Genomic DNA, 16157 nt, shown 5'->3' on the forward strand with positions numbered 1-16157 from the left:
CGGCTGGCGCTCAGGGACCGGGCTCAAGCCGCCTCGGCACTGTCCACCGGCCTGCAGGCGTTCCGTCCCCCACCTGTCCTTAGGATGGAGTTGACCTGAGAAGGATGGTCCAGCCTTTCCCTGGCTCCCCTGTGCGGTGGTTCAGCCCCTGCACCCACTGAGGAGGAGCGGCCTGACCCCACCGAACCATCCGCAGCATCCACCCACCAAATCCGGCAGGATTTTCTTTTCTGCCGTCGGCTCCTTCAACGGGAGCTGCCTTTTGACGTTGTAACACTGAGCTTCGAGGCCCTCAGCCATTCTCCTTCGAATCTTCCCACTCGTATAGGAAACGCAGTGCCTGCCTTAACCTCCCAGGTGAGAAAATGCCTTTGAGGTGGTGGGCAGATTTTAACAGTACGTCTCTAAACAGAAGAGTGGAGAGGAGGAGGAGGTTTTTCAGCATCTGAGACAAGAGAGGAAGGTGGCTTGGCTTTATTTGTTGTTCTGCCTTTCTTCCGTGACTTAGCAAGAAACTCCTTGGGAGGAAGACGGGAGATTTTCTTTTGGGGTTGCCATTTGGGTCCAATCTATATCAGTCTTTTGGTTAAGAAATTGTGCTTTGGAAGCGAAGAACCAGATTTGTGGTCTCCGTTCTCAATGGGCGATGTCATGCCAAGGTCCCCCCCTCCCCCTTTCCTTAAGAGGCGATCGGGAGAGAAGAAAGATGTTACTGTTCTTCCGACCTCTACTTTAACACACAATCCTTGAGATTTATAAGGTTTTAAAGGCTAAACAAAACAATTGTGCCGTTTTTGGTAATTCTGTTTTTGTTGGGGGGTGGGTTGTTTTGTGTGAATTTCATTTTGAGCCTAGGGCGGAGGAGACCGTGCTTGGGCCTTTCATACCAGTAATGTCATCTCTCCCCTTTTGCCACGGTAGTATTTGCTTGAATTTTTTTTTTTTTTTTAATTCCTTTTTTTGCTGCAGCGGAGCTTGATTGCTGCGGGGTTCAGTCTTTTAATCAGGAAAAATGTCCTGGTTGGGTAGGTCGATAGTGATATAATGTTGAATATATTAAAAGCTTTTACTTAAAGAATTCTGATTTGGGTCTAAGACATTAGCTACCTTTTAATCTCTCGTGGGTATCTTTCAGGACACAGTTTTGCAAAATAATTGGCAGTTGCAAATTGCAGTTTTTATTAAAGCATAAGCGTGATCTCTGTTTAGGGTGATTTACTCTTTCATGTTCTATTATAAATGATCATTGTTTGGATTGTTCACAAGGGGAAGATCTATCTCCTAAAACAAAGCTGTTATTTTTATAAATCAGAATGGAACCTAATTTTTCACAAAATATTTCTGTTTATCTTTATTTTGATGGAGCTAGCCCTATTTCAGTGCCTCTCCCACCTCTTTTTTTAAAAATGGGCTAATATTTGTGGATGCTGTGAACAGCCATTGAGCTGAGGAGACTGGGTGGAGTAAGAGAGCAGAAGCTGTGAAATGCTGGATTGCCCTTTCATAGCATTTTTCTCTTGCTTATGTTTTGTAAGGTTATTTGATGCTAATTCGTGCTACAACAAAGACATTTCTCTGTAGTAAATCTTAAAATCTCATGTTTTTAGTTTCTACCTTTTTTTTTGCAAGGTGGAGTAAAAAGCAGTGTCCCTGCTCTAAAGCAAATACTTATTGTCTGTATATTACCTGTATATATACATACACATACATATACATATGTACACATTTCTTAATGTTTTTTATTGTTTTAGTTAAGTAAATGTAAATTAACAAATGCCAGAAATATTTGGCAAAAAATAGTAGAAATATTGAGAAAATCTAATGAGAACATTATAGATGTTTTCTTTAACTTTAGTTTGCATTAAAACAGTAAAATCTGTGATTTTTAAATAATGAACATCAAAGTGAGTAAGAGAGGATAAGGTAATTTGTGTTAAATGCTCTTCAAGACCCTTTATCTTGTGTTGTCTTTTGGAAGAGATCTTTTAGTAAGGTACTGCCCTAAGAGAAGGTAGGTCATTATAATGTCTTGTATCAAGCATTCATGTGAATAGATGTTCTCAGAAGGATGTCAGATTGATGTTGTAAATGTAGTTTTGATGGGCCTTATGACTGTTTGTCAGTGTATGATACATTTTTATATTTTTGTTATTTTTAACGTGATTAAAAAGTAGAAGGGTTCATGTGGCAAGAAATGAGGTTAGTGTTATGTGTCTAACATATCCTAACCCTTAGTGTTTGTAGCTATAAGAGTGTACTAAGAGCCGAGATTTTTCAGTAGATTACTAGTTGATTAGGAGTTTAAAATAATTTGACTTAAGTATGAGAGTTTTTACTTCCAAATGTGTATCTGGATATGTTTCTGATACATGTGGCAGAATCTTTTGCTTAATTTGGAGATCAATTTTTAAAATTCTTAATAATCCTATACTTATGAAACTTTTAATGAGATTGGGATGGATTAATTTTTTAGTAGAAGTACTTGGTATCTTTTTTTCCAGATACAGTTATTCTGGTATATAAAAAATTTATAGATGTTTCTGGAAGGGAGAAATCAGTATAATAATTTTTGGTTTTCCAGCTAGAACATACATGTTTCATTGTTTATGTATGTTTTTTCAGTGTAAATGTTTTCTCTCTTATGCAATAAGTGATACTGTATATATATGACTTTATCTTACAGCTCATATTTTCAGTGTCCAAGAAAAAAGAGGATCTTTTTGTTTACCTGTGATTTGTATTATTCACAATTTGTCCTCTTAATTATTAAGCCATAGAAACTATGGAAGTTATCATTATTAGGATGCAGATATCTTAAAAAACAAACCCAAATTAAAACCTTAGGACAATTGAAATGAATTTTCCAATTCTTCCCATTGAGTTCTAAAGCAGTGAGTCATGCACTCCTCTGCCAAAGGGACTTGAGGCTTGGTTGGTTTAACCACGCCTGTCATGTCTGCTGTGGTCCTAAAAGAGATTTCTTTATTTGCCTGTAACTTTCTGTTGTGAAAATATTTCTTTATGACTGGTAATCTGTTTTCATACACTTTGGAAAGAGAGATAGTTTAAAGTAGAAATTCTTTGCCACTTTTACTGTACAGCTTTTTTTAAAAATCTCACTTAAAAAGTTGCTCTATTAAAAACTATACGAAAACAAGAAACTGATGATATATGACTAGTGAAAAGAAAAAGCAAACCTGTTCTCCTAGTGCTTAGCTGTAGAGTGACTCTTAGTTGCTGAAGGCCAAATGTTTTGAGAAATGTGTATTTCATGAAGAAAGATGCTGTATTATATAAGCCTACTACTAGGTAAGTGCAGTGAAGGCTTTCTGAGTTGTTTTAGCTTTGTTGCTGGTTTGACATGGCACTTTGGCTAGTCATTTAAGTAGAACCTTAGTTTAATTTCTGCTGTGTGTATAATTTTTAATCTTGTCATGGCAGTTAAAATTTTTAATTGTTATTTGTGAAATGCTTTATAGTCTTTGGATGCAGATAGTGTAAGGACTTGCTATTTTGATCTGTTGTTTTCTCTTTAAAAGATGGTGGCTTTTAGTTGAAACTTACCTAGTTAGGTTGATCTGTGCTTTTGTCAAAGATACTTCTGGAAAAGTATCCTCTGAAGTTACTGTCATCTAACGTTGTGAACATTTTCCTAGAAGTTTGTAAACGTACTGAACATGGCATTTCATTTGTGCTGTCAGGTACTTTTTGTGAAAGACTGGTATTTTTATGGATAAGAGAACTAAAATTTAGAGAATTTGTTTTCCCAAGGTCACAAGTTGGGTTAGGAGCTAGAATGAGGTAAATACTGTAGTCAGTGAACTACTTGGGTATTGCCTTGCATTATCAAACATTCTTTTTTCTTTTGACAAAATGGACTCTTTTCATAACTTTTTATGTTTGCTAATTTCTTTTCTAAAATGGTGAGAATTGGTAGCATTTATTGCCTGTATCATTTAAATTGGCATTTATTCACATGATCTTATATTGCTGTTTTGCTTATATAAGGCATTTGAATAGGAACTTCCAGAAAATGCCTAATACTGCTTTATCATAGTATGTTTATAATAAATGCTGCATACATACAAGTAATATTAATACATTAATATCAAATCAATATTTAAGTACATTTAAATATTTAATTACATTTATTTAAGGGGTATTAATAAGTAAATAAATACTTCTTAAATTTGATTGAGTATGGGGTTCTGTGAAAGGAAATGTGCTATCCTGTAGTTCTTTGTAGTGGCTAACTTCCAGGGATCTCTCTGGAATTAAGGTGAATAAAGGAAAAGTGTTCATATTTCCTTTACAGAGATTTTATGTTGTCCCAGGAACAAGGTAGCACTTCCGACATAGTTGTTTCAGGGCCACAGAACACTCATCCTTAAGAGGTGAGCTTACCCAACTAGACAAATTGCATTTGCATTTCTGCTCTTCGAATTTCAGATATCTGTTCCTTGAGCTCTTGTGTGCTCACCAGAATTACTGACAGTTAGCTGAGGCTGATAAGAATTTTCTGAGAGACTCTTTTGATAACTGTGAATGAAATTAAGAGTCTGGGGAATTTTTAAGGAATTTAGTTGAAAGCTTATGTTTTTAAGGATTTGTATGTTGTAGATTTAATTCACTTTTAATCTATGATAAAGATACAAAGATATGTTTTATGATATTAGTATTTTGTGTGTGTAAGGCATCTATTTTATCTCTTCATCTTTCCTTCCATGTTTGTTCATTTTATGAAAAATATGCTGACTGCTGAAGAAAGGAAGGGAAGATTAAGAGTCAGTTGTATTGGGAACTTCCTGATGGTCCAGTGGTTAGGCTTCTGAGCTTTCACTCCTGAGGGCCTGGTTTGGGGAGCATTGGGGAGTCCACAAGCTGTGAGGTGTGGCCAAAGGAAAAAAAAGTTAATTATATTGATTATTATTTACTATTATTTTTGTTATTTTATTTTTAAAGGGTTAAAACACTAGCAGAAAAAATTAGATAAAGCTGTTGACTAAAACCAAAATGAATATTTTAGATTATAATCCTAGCTCCATCATTTTTATCAGCTATGAAAGTGTGTTAGTTGCTTAGTCATGTCTGACTCTTTGTGACCCCCATGGACTGTAGCCTGCCAGGCTCCTCTGTTCATTGGGATTTCCCAGGCAAGAATGCTGGAGAGGGTTGCCATTCCCTTCTCCAGGGGATCTTCCTGACCCAGGGATCAAACCCAGGTCTCCTGCAGTACAGGCTTTACTGTCTGAACCACTAGGGAAATCTCTGTGAGTCTTGAGCAATAAGCCTATTTTTTACCAGTAAGTGGATAATGTTGACAGTATCTAACTCATAGGGTGGTTGCTATTATTGGATAAAAGGCCTCTAAAGCCTTCAGTAGATACTTTTTATTGTTAGAGACTTTAAGTAAGATAATTAGCATACTGTTTACTCATAAAAGTAAGCAATAATATAGCTCTTATAGTTTTAAGTATATTTCTTAAGAATTTTCAAAATTTCATAGTAGGCAAGAAGTACTGTGTAAATCAGTGCCAAATGGACTAATTCCACTTTTTAATATAAAATTATATTGCTTGCAAGCATTTTATTTAAACTGGAAAGTGTATTTATATCTTTATTTTAACAAAGCTTTTATTTGTGCTTCTTTTTTTTTTTAAAGTAATGTGCTTATTTTATTTTGGACTGTACTGGGGCTTTGTTGGCTTAGTTGCCCTGAGGCATGTAGAATTTTAGCTCCCCAACCAGGGATTGAACTCATGTCTCTTGCATTGGAAGGTGGATTCTTTAGCACTGGACCATCAGGGAAGTCCTTTATTTGTACTGTTAAATATTAAATAACCCCACGTTTTTCCTGTTTTATTTTTTAGAATGCCTTTTTATTTTGGGATAATTTTAGATTTGTAGACAGGTTGTAAAGGTAGTGCAGAGAGTTCTTGAATATACCCTGCCCCTAATTTCCTCCATTGTTAACATCTTATGTTTCTGTGGTACATTTGTCAGTCTTGGTATTTCCTGTTAGCTAAACTCCAGACTTGATTTGAATTTTGCTGGTTTTCCCTTGATGGCCTCTTTCTGTTCTAGGTTTAGTCCAGGGTGCCACCTTGCATTTGGTTGTCTCGCATCTCCAGTCTCCTCTGGTCTGTGACAGTTTCTCAGTCTTCCCGTGTTTTCCATGACCTGTACAGTCTTGAGGTCCTGGTCAGGTATTCTGTAAAATGTCTCCCAGACTGGGTTTGTCTGGTGCTTTTTCATGATTAGAACCGTTGTGGATTTTCAGAAAGCAGATACCACAGAGGTGAAGTGCACTTCTCATCTCATCACGTCAGAGGCTGCGTGATGCCCACAAGACATCGCTGGTGATGCTGACCTTCGTCACCTGGTTAATGTGGTGTTTGTCAGTCGTCTTTTAAAGTTATTAGGAAATGAGTCCAGTTACTGCTCTGGCGGGGGGAGTATCAGTTTACACGTGTCATTTGGAATTCTTCAGTAAGGCAGATTTACCTCCTCTTCCCCATTTACGTCCATCGAGAAAATTTTGTTTAGGATTTTAAATATTAATTTAAGCAATCCTTGTTTTATTCACATATTGTTTAAAACATTTTAACGGTGGTTTGAAGAATAAAGATCAGAGAAGGTCTTTGAAGGAGCTACATTTAAGTGAATTATATATCCCTGTAGAAATTATTCTGAGAGTAAAGTTAAGTGTTGGGATTTTAGAGAAGAGCTCCACATTTTGGGACTTGTTTGGAGGGAGACTGCTGTGATCCGAGAAGCAAAGCAAATAGGGCATCTTATTCATCTGTGCCGTGCTAGTATTTGAATCCTCCTTGTTCTTCCCTTTCCCTCAGAAAACTTGTAAATACTGAAGTGGAAAACAAAATATTTTTGACTGACTGGACTCTTTAAAAACAGAACTAAGATCTGTGTCCTGAAGGAGATTTATTTTATATTAAGGAGAATTTATAATTTGAGTGCAAGATAATTCTTGAGCATTGCCGTTATTACAGTTCTTGGCAGTTTTTTAAAATTTATTTTTATTTTATTTTTTAAATACTTATTAAATTTTTAAAATACTTTATTTGGCTGTGCCAGGCCCTTGTTATGGCCTGCGAACTCTTGGTTGCAGCATGTGGATCTAGTTCCCTGACCAGGGATTGAACTCAGACCCCCTGCATTGGGAGCTCAGAATCTTAACCGCTGGGGCACCAGGGAACTCCCTAAAATTTATTTTTAATTGAAGGATAATTACAATACTGTGTTGCTTTCTGTCATACAGCATGGGTCAGTCGTAGGTATATATATGTCCCTTCCCTCTTCTGCTTCCTCCCCACCTCCCACCCTATCCCACTTGGCAGTTGTTTTTGTATCTTGCCCTTCCACTGTATTACTTGTACAAAGAATATCATTGGGTTTCAACTTTTAAAACCCTTATTCAATACCATTACTTATTTTTGTTTCTCTTCTAAATTTTCATCAATTTTTCTGTCCACCAAACATTTATTTAGATATATCCTAAGCCTTGGTGATGCAAACATTATTGTCAGCCGTTGCCGTCAATGATCTTAGAATTTATAAACATATTTAACGTGCAAAGGTAGAATGATAATGCTAAAATCAAAATGTATGCTTGGTGAGATGTTTTCAAGGAGATCTTTACAAAGATGTTGGTTAAACGTTTTTGAAGAAATCTTGTCATGTTGTTTGGGGAATTAATTTGTACCTAGTCTCATAAGTTCCCCTTAGTTGGTGAGGAAGTTACTTGTAGTTGTAGTTCAGTATGGCTGGAGAGATGGTGAGTATAGAGAACACTGCCCTGATCTGACCTGTAAAGCCGGGTGACACGACCATTTTCATTTGTAGGCTTGTCTTAGACTCACACAATATGAATTCCATGGTTGGGGGGACCTCAGGGGGTATCTGCATTTTCAGTAAGCTTCCTAGTTGATTGTTTTTGAGAAGAACTGTTTTTGTCCTTGAGGTGACAGAGGGTGATTTTAAGTTGTGATAAGTGACATCATTAGATTTCCCTTTTAAAAAGGCAGCTGTCAGCATTGTGGGAAATGTAGCTATGGAGTGGATGGAGGCAGATAGACCTGTGATAACTATTTAAGAGACAGTGAAGGTTTAAAGAATGGATTTGAGAGAGATTGAGTACGTATAAATTATTAACCGATTTGATATGGGAAGTGAGACAAACAAGGAATGAGGATGGTGAAGAATTGAGATTTGTTTGTTTTGGTGTGCATTGTTGAACAAATATGGTTGTTTGGAAGCAGTGAGAAAGTTGAAGGAGAACCAAGGTTGGGGGAAGTTTTTTTGGTTGTTGTTGTTTGTGTATGTTTTAACAGGATAAGCATTAGGTGTATTGGAGACTTAAGTTCTAAAATTTGATATTTTTATGTTTTATCTGTCTATCAGTATAATTAATAGTAGAATATTTTTAAAATCTTTGCTCACTAACCTTATGAGGTATTAAAAATTCATTCTTTCATCAGAATGTATTCAGTGCACTCTTACGAGAACTGTGCTGAGGTGCTGGGAAGCACTCCAGACATGGGACAAGCAGTAGTAAAATAATAAAGGTATCGAAGTGAGGAGAGGGAAGGCGTACATTGCAAGGTACTCAGTGTTAACTTTACGCAAGGTACTCAGTGTTAACTAGAGTTTGAGCAAAGTGGGGCTTGATTAGAAGTAAGACTTGAAATGTGGGAAGGGACCAGGTACTAATCAAAGACCTTATACACTGTGCTAAGCATGTGGACTTCGGGAAACAGGTGCAGCGTAATGCAGTGATCAGAGGCCCTGACTGTGGAGACCAGATGCTTGTGTTCAGCTCTGCTACTTACATAGCTCTGTTGGATTACACACACACATAAACAGAGTGGAAAAGCTCCTTATTTAAATTTTCATAGGTAGTTATGAGGAGTAAATGAACACTTCTAAAACACTTAAAGCAGTGACTAGCGTACAGTAAGTGCTATTTAAATATTTGTTAAGTAAAAACTAGTGTGCCAATGAACAATAGTTTTTAAGTAAGTGATATGGTCAGATTGTATTTTAAATAGATAATTCTAGGGCTGAGTATAAGATAAATGTTAATAGGCCAAGACTAGATTTTAGAAAGACCTGTTGGAATTAAATTAGGCCAGTCCAAGGACTTGCCCGGTGATCCAGTGGCTGAGACTCTGCACTCCCAGTGCAGGGGGTCCGGATTTGATCCTTGGTCAGGGAACTAGATCCCACATCCCACAAGTAAGAGTGCAGCTATTAATCAAAGATCCTGTACGCTGCAACTAAGACCCAGTGCAGCCAAACAGGCAAATATTTTAGAATAAATGAGTAAATCAGGCCAGTCCAGGTGAGAGCTGATGGTGTGAACTGTGGTAGTACTATTAAGGACAGACAGAAAAATTGAATAAACATTGAAGTGTTAAACTTGGCAGATACAGGTAATTGAATATAGAAAAAAGAAAACCAAGGCTGACCCCCCCCACCCCCCCGGCCAATATTTGTTAAAGTACTTTGGGTCTTAGATATCCTCTATGCTGGTGATATTTGAAGCTTTGGTGTCTATTATGATGCTTCCATAAAAACGAGAACTAATGACTTGGTACAGTTTTTAATTTCTCTAAATGTATAGGCCTTTGCTGTTTTTTTCAGTAGATGGAGGGAAATTTCTCTTTAAAGATCCACTACTATGTGTAAAACTCTCATTTAACCCAAGTCCAAAGAGCCAGAAAGCTTAAATAATGATTTTATTATGTTGTTTTTATGTTATAACTTTATATTAAAATTTGTGATTATAAAAAGTAGCATCATAGTAATGTTGTAAAAATTTAAAGTGGCTGCTGAATCATTAAAGAAGTTAAAATTTGTTAATTCTATTACAGTTATAGTATTTTATTGTTTATTCATATATGATAAATAAACTTGAATCGGTACAATATTTCACCACATACTCATTCCTTTGATAAATCTTACTTCTCTCTTTGCTACATTTAGATTTGTCAAATTCTAAGAATATTTTTTCATGCCATTTAGTTTTACAAAAATAGGAAAACTTGATTGAAATTAGAGTGTTCTCCAGAGTCTTAATGAAATAATTAAATTGGTGGGAAATTCAGTATCTTTCTGTAGTCTTTTAAATCTGGGTCCTGGGTTATAGTCGTGAACATCACATATGGTATGTGTCACGCTGTTTCAGGGGTCATCAAATCTCCAAGATGGTTGAGAACGATATTTAAACCAAATCTTGAATGAGTAATTGGAGTGGACATGGGAGAAGGTCATTTTAGGTAAAGGGAAGAGCAACATACACAGGTGCAGAAGCATGAGGAACTATTATGTGAATGCTGGGAAGTAGTTTGCAGAGGGAATTGGAGAGTGCATGTGAGCACGAGACTGAAAAGGCACATACGAGCCAGATAGGTGGAATTTAGGAATTCTGGGTTGTTCCAAATTCTAGGCAATTCGGAAGGCATAGTTTCAAGCAAGGTGAACATTATAATCAGTTGTAGAGTTAGGTAGTTTAGATGGCAGTGAAGAATATAGATTGGAGTTTGAAGGTCGCTTAAGAGGTTTTTTCAGGAAAGAATGATTAGTGCTTGAAATAGTGACAGTGAAGGTTGTTGACTGGAGAAAGGTCAGGAGGTAGAATTGTGAATATGTAGTGTGTAATGGACGGAGGAGCCTGGAAGGCTGCAGTCCATGGGGTCGCTAAGAGTTGGACACAACTGAACAACTTCACTTTCACTTTCATGCATTGGAGAAGGAGGTGGCAACCCACTCCAGTGTTCTTGCCTGGGGAATCCCAGGGACGGGGGAGCCTGGTGGGCTGCCGTCTATGGGGTCGCACAGAGTCGGACACGACTGAAGCGGCTTAGCAGCAGCAGCAGCAGTGTGTAACGTGCTGCAATGGGAAAGAAATCACCTGCCAATGCAGGAGATGCAAGAGACGCGGGCTTGAGAAGGAAATGACAACCCACTCCAGTATTCTTGCCTGGAAGAGTCCATGGACAGAGGAGCCTGGCGGGCTGCAGTCCATGGGGTTACATGACTTAGCATGTGTGCATGAGGGTGGAGGGTGATGGGTTGGTAGCAAAAACTGGTAGAACTTTAAAAAAAGAGAGAGAGAGAGAAGTGGGCTCAGTCCCTGAGTGGGGAAGGTCACCTGGAGGAGGAAATGGCAGCCCACTCTGGTATTCTTGCTCAGAGAACTCCATGGACGGAGGAGCCTGGAGGGCTGCAGTCCATGGGGTTCAGAGAGTTGGACATGACTGGGCAACTGAGAACACACACACTGTGTGATGAGGAGTGGGAGGTATCAGAAGACATCTCAGATTTGTGGCTTGGGTGTTGGGGTGAAATTGAGAAGCTGAGTGTCATTAGCCATCCATAGCAGAGAATAAAAGGAGGAATTATGTGGAATATTACATAAAGTGTCAGATTAATTTTCCTGAACCATAGCTCTCAAGTTGCTTTCTTGCGACAAACCCATTGCCAGCTTTTTACTGTATTTATTTAGTCAGCTTTGTAGATGAAAATGCAAAGGGTACCTTTCCAAAAACATATTTTTTTAATCCTAAATGGACACTCAGGGACCTTTCTTTCCTGTCCTAGCTCACATTTCAGCAGCTTCACCTGTTTCTTATTGCCTGCCTTGTATCTGGTGATTGAGCCTTAAGATACTTTGTTTTCCTTATGGCATTTTCACTCTTTACCACTCTACCATTCTCTTTTTCTCTGTGTATCTTCTGACATATATATCCTTCAAATTTGCATACCAGGTTCTTTTCCAGATAACCTCTAATTTTATTTTTCACCTGAAAGAAATTTTCTTTGAATTCATAATTTTAAGGTATCTACAAGTGTTTTTTCTTGTTATTGTTGTGCAGTCACTAAGTTGTGTCTGACTGTGAGCCCATGAACTGCAGCATGTCAGGCTTCCCTGTCCCTCACTAACTCCCACAGTTAACTCACTCATGTCCATTGAGTCAGTAATGCTATCCAACCATCTCATCCTTTGTCACCCCCTTCTGTTTTTACTTCAGTTTTCCCCAGCATCAGGATCTTTTCCAAAGAATCGGCTTTTTGTATCCAATGCCAAAGTATTGAAGCTTCAGCTTCAGCATCAGTCTTTCCAGTGAATATTCAAGGTTGATTTCCTTTAGGATTGACTGGTTTGATCTCTTGGTGTCAAAGGGGCTGTCAAGAGCCTTCTCCAATATCATAGTTCAAAAGCATGAATTCTTTGACACTCAGGCTTCTTTATAGTTCAACAGCAGTACATGACTACTGGAAAAACCATAGCTTTGACTGTACAGACCTTTGTTGGCAAAGTGATGACTCTGCTTTTCAATACGCTGTCTAGGTTGGTCATAGCTTTTCTTCCAAGGAGCAAATGTCTTTTAATTTCATGGCTGCAAGTCACCGTCCACAGTGGTTTTGGAGCCCAAGAAAATAAAAGTCTATCACTGTTTCCACTTTTTCCCCATTTACCTTGAAGTGATGGGACTAGATGCCATGATCTGAGTTTTTTGAATGCTGAATATTAAGGCAGCTTTTTCACTCGCCTCTTTCACCAAGAAGCTCTTTAGTTCCTGTTCGTTTTCTGCCATTAACGTGGTATCATCTGCATATCTGAGGTTGTTGATATTTCTCTGCAGTCTTGATTACAGCTTGTGAGTCGTCCAGCCTGGCATTTCACATGGTGTACTCTGTGTATGAGTTAAAGAAGCAGGGTGACAATATACAGCCTTGACATACTCCTTTCCTAGTTTTGTTGTAGCTTATATAAATTTTTATCTGACATACCAAGTGAATACTTACTCAAGAGCCTAGAACAGTACCTTGCCCAGTAAGTGGTGCTTGATATTTGGTGATGTGAAGATGATTAAGACAAGTTGACATAGTAGCAATAGGGCTGTCTACTTTTTGCCTTCTTGTGGTGGCAGAACTGATTTGTGTTCTGTCCTTGACACTAGAAAAGCAGTATCTCTTTTTACATTGATGATGTATGTAAGAATGTAAAAGGTACTACGCTATGTCATCTTCAAAGTGAAATTACAATTTTCTCTTTGTATGTCTTCACTATTCTAGAACTCTATGGAGGGAAGTAAAATGGTAGAGAAGCCCTTAACACTGATTAACTCCTTAAGCTTCACCACAGTTGTTTGATTTATGTGGACAAACAGGCTTAGGAATTTTGAAAATTTGCCTAAGGTCAGTTTGTAGTTGATATTTGAACCTCCACTGTTTGACTTCAAAATTCTACACAGTAGGACCTCAAAAGTATAGGATTGATTCCTTCAGGGCTTTCATAGCATTTATATATTCAGCTTGTTGTAAGAGGGCCCATCATGGGATCTAGATGTCATTTCTTTTAAATTTTATTTTACATATTTACAGTTTATTTTTATTATGGAATGTCAGATATGCAGGAGAAATACCTGTGATGATATAACAAAATGCCCACATAACTACTACCTGAATTAACAGATGTTAACATTTTGCTTTAAAGTTTTTTTTTTTAAAGAAATACGGCTTTATTACAGTTAGAGTTGACACCCACTTTCCAGTCCTACTCACCCTCCCTCTTTCTAATGATAAAGTTCTGCCTAAAGATTGTATATATTTATTCTGTTTTTATACTTTTTCTATACATAAATGTATCCATAAACAGTGTATAATCAAGTTTAGAGTTTACATGAATGTTATACTGTATATTCTGCAACTTGTTTTTTCACCTAAAAAATGTTTTCTAGATATATTGATGTATGTAGATCGTTTATTGTGATAAATAATTTATATATAAAATCATCTCTAGTTTGTTATACCTATAGTACAGAAATAGGCCTTTAAATTGTTTTCAGATTTTCACTGTTAGATATATAGTGTTGCAGTAAACATGAAAAAGGTGTCTGCAGATGATAAATTTTGTTTTTGTTTCACAAAGTTTTATCTTAAGGTTGATTAAATATTCTTTAGTAAATTGTATGCTTTGAATTGAATAAATAGAATGAATAATATTGTTGACATTGATTTTAGACCATAAATTCCTAAATTTTGTTGCATTTTCCTCAGTCTGTTCAGAAAACCTATGTTTAATTCAGTATTGGGCCAGGGGTTGCACACTGGTGGCCTTTATGATGAACTAAGTGTAAATGCATTTCTCTTGTCCTTGCATAGTTAAAAAAAATTTTTTTTTGAGTCATTATCTTAGAATTAGGTTTTTTTGGATTATCCTGAAAAATTGGAAGCTTTGGCAACAGCTGGGCGCACATTTTCCTGTGGCAGCAGTTGGCCTAAACTGAGTCACAGCTGCTCTCCTTTAGATGGGCATAAAACTTTCCAGTGAAACAAGGTCCTACCACTTCGTTATTGTTTATTATTGCCCTTGTACTGTTTATAGTGAAGAAATACTTTCCTATTGATGTCTTTATAAACAATGGGGGAAAGGTATAGCTAGAGAACTGCAGTTGTCAAGAAAAAGTGCCTATTCAGAGGCTGCAAATGGATAGTCCAGGATTCAGATTAGAAATGTGTTTTGTCTGCTCAGATTTTTGTTTTTAATTAGATTTACTTTTTTAAAAAAACACACAGTTCTACCACTGTTGCTTTATTTCTAGCTGATTCACACTTTTACCTGCCTAGTTAGTCTCTGTATTTGATTTGTAATCTATTTAAAGCAGTTTATAAAGATGCATAAACTACAAAATACCACAAATTAAAAACAAAGAGAAAAAAGAAACAAAGGGTAAGGATAAAACAGAATCAGAATCTAGGCCAGAAAGGTCTGTCACAGCAGTCTTCCTGCAGGCAGAGAGCACAGATTTGACTGAACTTTCTATGTGGTGGCAGGAGGAAAAAAATACCAGTTAGGTTATTTTTCACAATGTCCTTAAGATAAAAGTGAACCAATTAGTTCAGAAAGGTCACTAACATTTGGTACTCTCAGACTGTAATTTCTCATAGGGGTCCTCATAAAGAAGATTATGTGTAATTATCATTTCTGTCATCAACATCTCTAAGGTAGATACATGTCTAGTATTTAACAACACTCAATATGGAAATACCAACCACGTCATATGAGAGTCAAGTCTGAAGGAGTGGGTGGATTGTTTGACCGATGGATAGCGTTTCCCTCAATCCAGGTTTTGTTTTGTTTTTGCGCCTCAATCCAGTTTTGGTACATATTGAGATTAAGCTTCTTGGGAAGTACCTGAAGTGCGGGTGTTCCATACTTCAGGCACAAACCATTTATATGTAGGATTTAAGTAGTTTTGTGAAAACTTAGTTTTACCCAAATAAACTTTGTGGGAGTGCTTGTAGATTCCTATCTGCTACATTCCTGCCTTATTTGAGGGTGTAAGGAGCAGCATTCTTCCATAATATCCCAAACTGGTAAAGTCATTAAGAAATAGAGTTAAAGAAAAAGGGGGGTCAGTACACAGCTCTGTTTTATGCTGCTGAAAACCAGTTGCTTCAGCAGACCATTCCTATAACAGTGGACTCCTGGTAAATACAAGGAGGTGTTTTTATTTATGTCGGGTAATAGATATGCCTCAGCTTTTTAGCAGTACTGTATTTTTTAATTGCTTAAAATAATTTTACATTTGGTTATTTTTTTCATATTATAGTCAACATATTATTTCCTTCCTTCTAAAACCTGCCTTGGTAGGTCCTCAGTAAAAAAAAAAAACAACTGAATAATTGACGCTAAGAATATAGTTACTTCTCAGTGTTGCAGTGGAGGAAAGCATTGAATGTGGATAGTAGTAAACTAGAAATCAGTTCAGTTGAGATAAAATGAAAGTTTTCCAAGTGGATTGTGGCCAGTTGTCTTTGGTGGTAAAGATCCTCTAAAGGGGATCCACCTTTAGGACCAAGATCATATCCTTGAGAAATCCATCTTTAAAACCAGGAGCAAGTAGTAGACCAGGTCAAAAAGAAAAATCGCACTTTTGCGTAATTCCCTTTTGACTGTAAAGCTCTTTTTTCCCCCAAGTCATTGTTAACTGCTTCCATCCTAGTTCAGCCCTCTCTTACTTTCTACTTATAGCCTGCCCTTTCTCTTTTATCTCCTGTACGTTATCTCCAAAGCAGTCATCATGGAACATCAATTTTAGAACATTGCTCTGTTCTTAAGAATTGCT

At 37.1% G+C, this 16157-nt stretch overlaps 1 protein-coding gene across 2 annotated transcripts in view; it reads left to right on the forward strand.

The window, feature by feature from the left end:
• The window catches only part of PAFAH1B1 (platelet activating factor acetylhydrolase 1b regulatory subunit 1), a 66132-nt gene that overhangs the window by 813 nt on the left and 49162 nt on the right, over positions 1-16157 (forward strand). Inside the window, exon 2 of one of the 2 annotated variants that reach the window (XM_068976412.1) lies at positions 84-357. The exons of the other annotated variant lie outside the window; for it this stretch is intronic. The gene's annotated coding sequence lies outside the window, so the exon portion shown is untranslated. The remainder of the gene's footprint in view (positions 1-83; positions 358-16157) is intronic. 2 annotated transcript variants of the gene reach the window in all.

The sequence above is a fragment of the Capricornis sumatraensis genome, chromosome 8 (genome assembly GCF_032405125.1).
Source record: "Capricornis sumatraensis isolate serow.1 chromosome 8, serow.2, whole genome shotgun sequence".
Classification (NCBI taxonomy): Eukaryota; Metazoa; Chordata; class Mammalia; order Artiodactyla; family Bovidae; genus Capricornis; species Capricornis sumatraensis.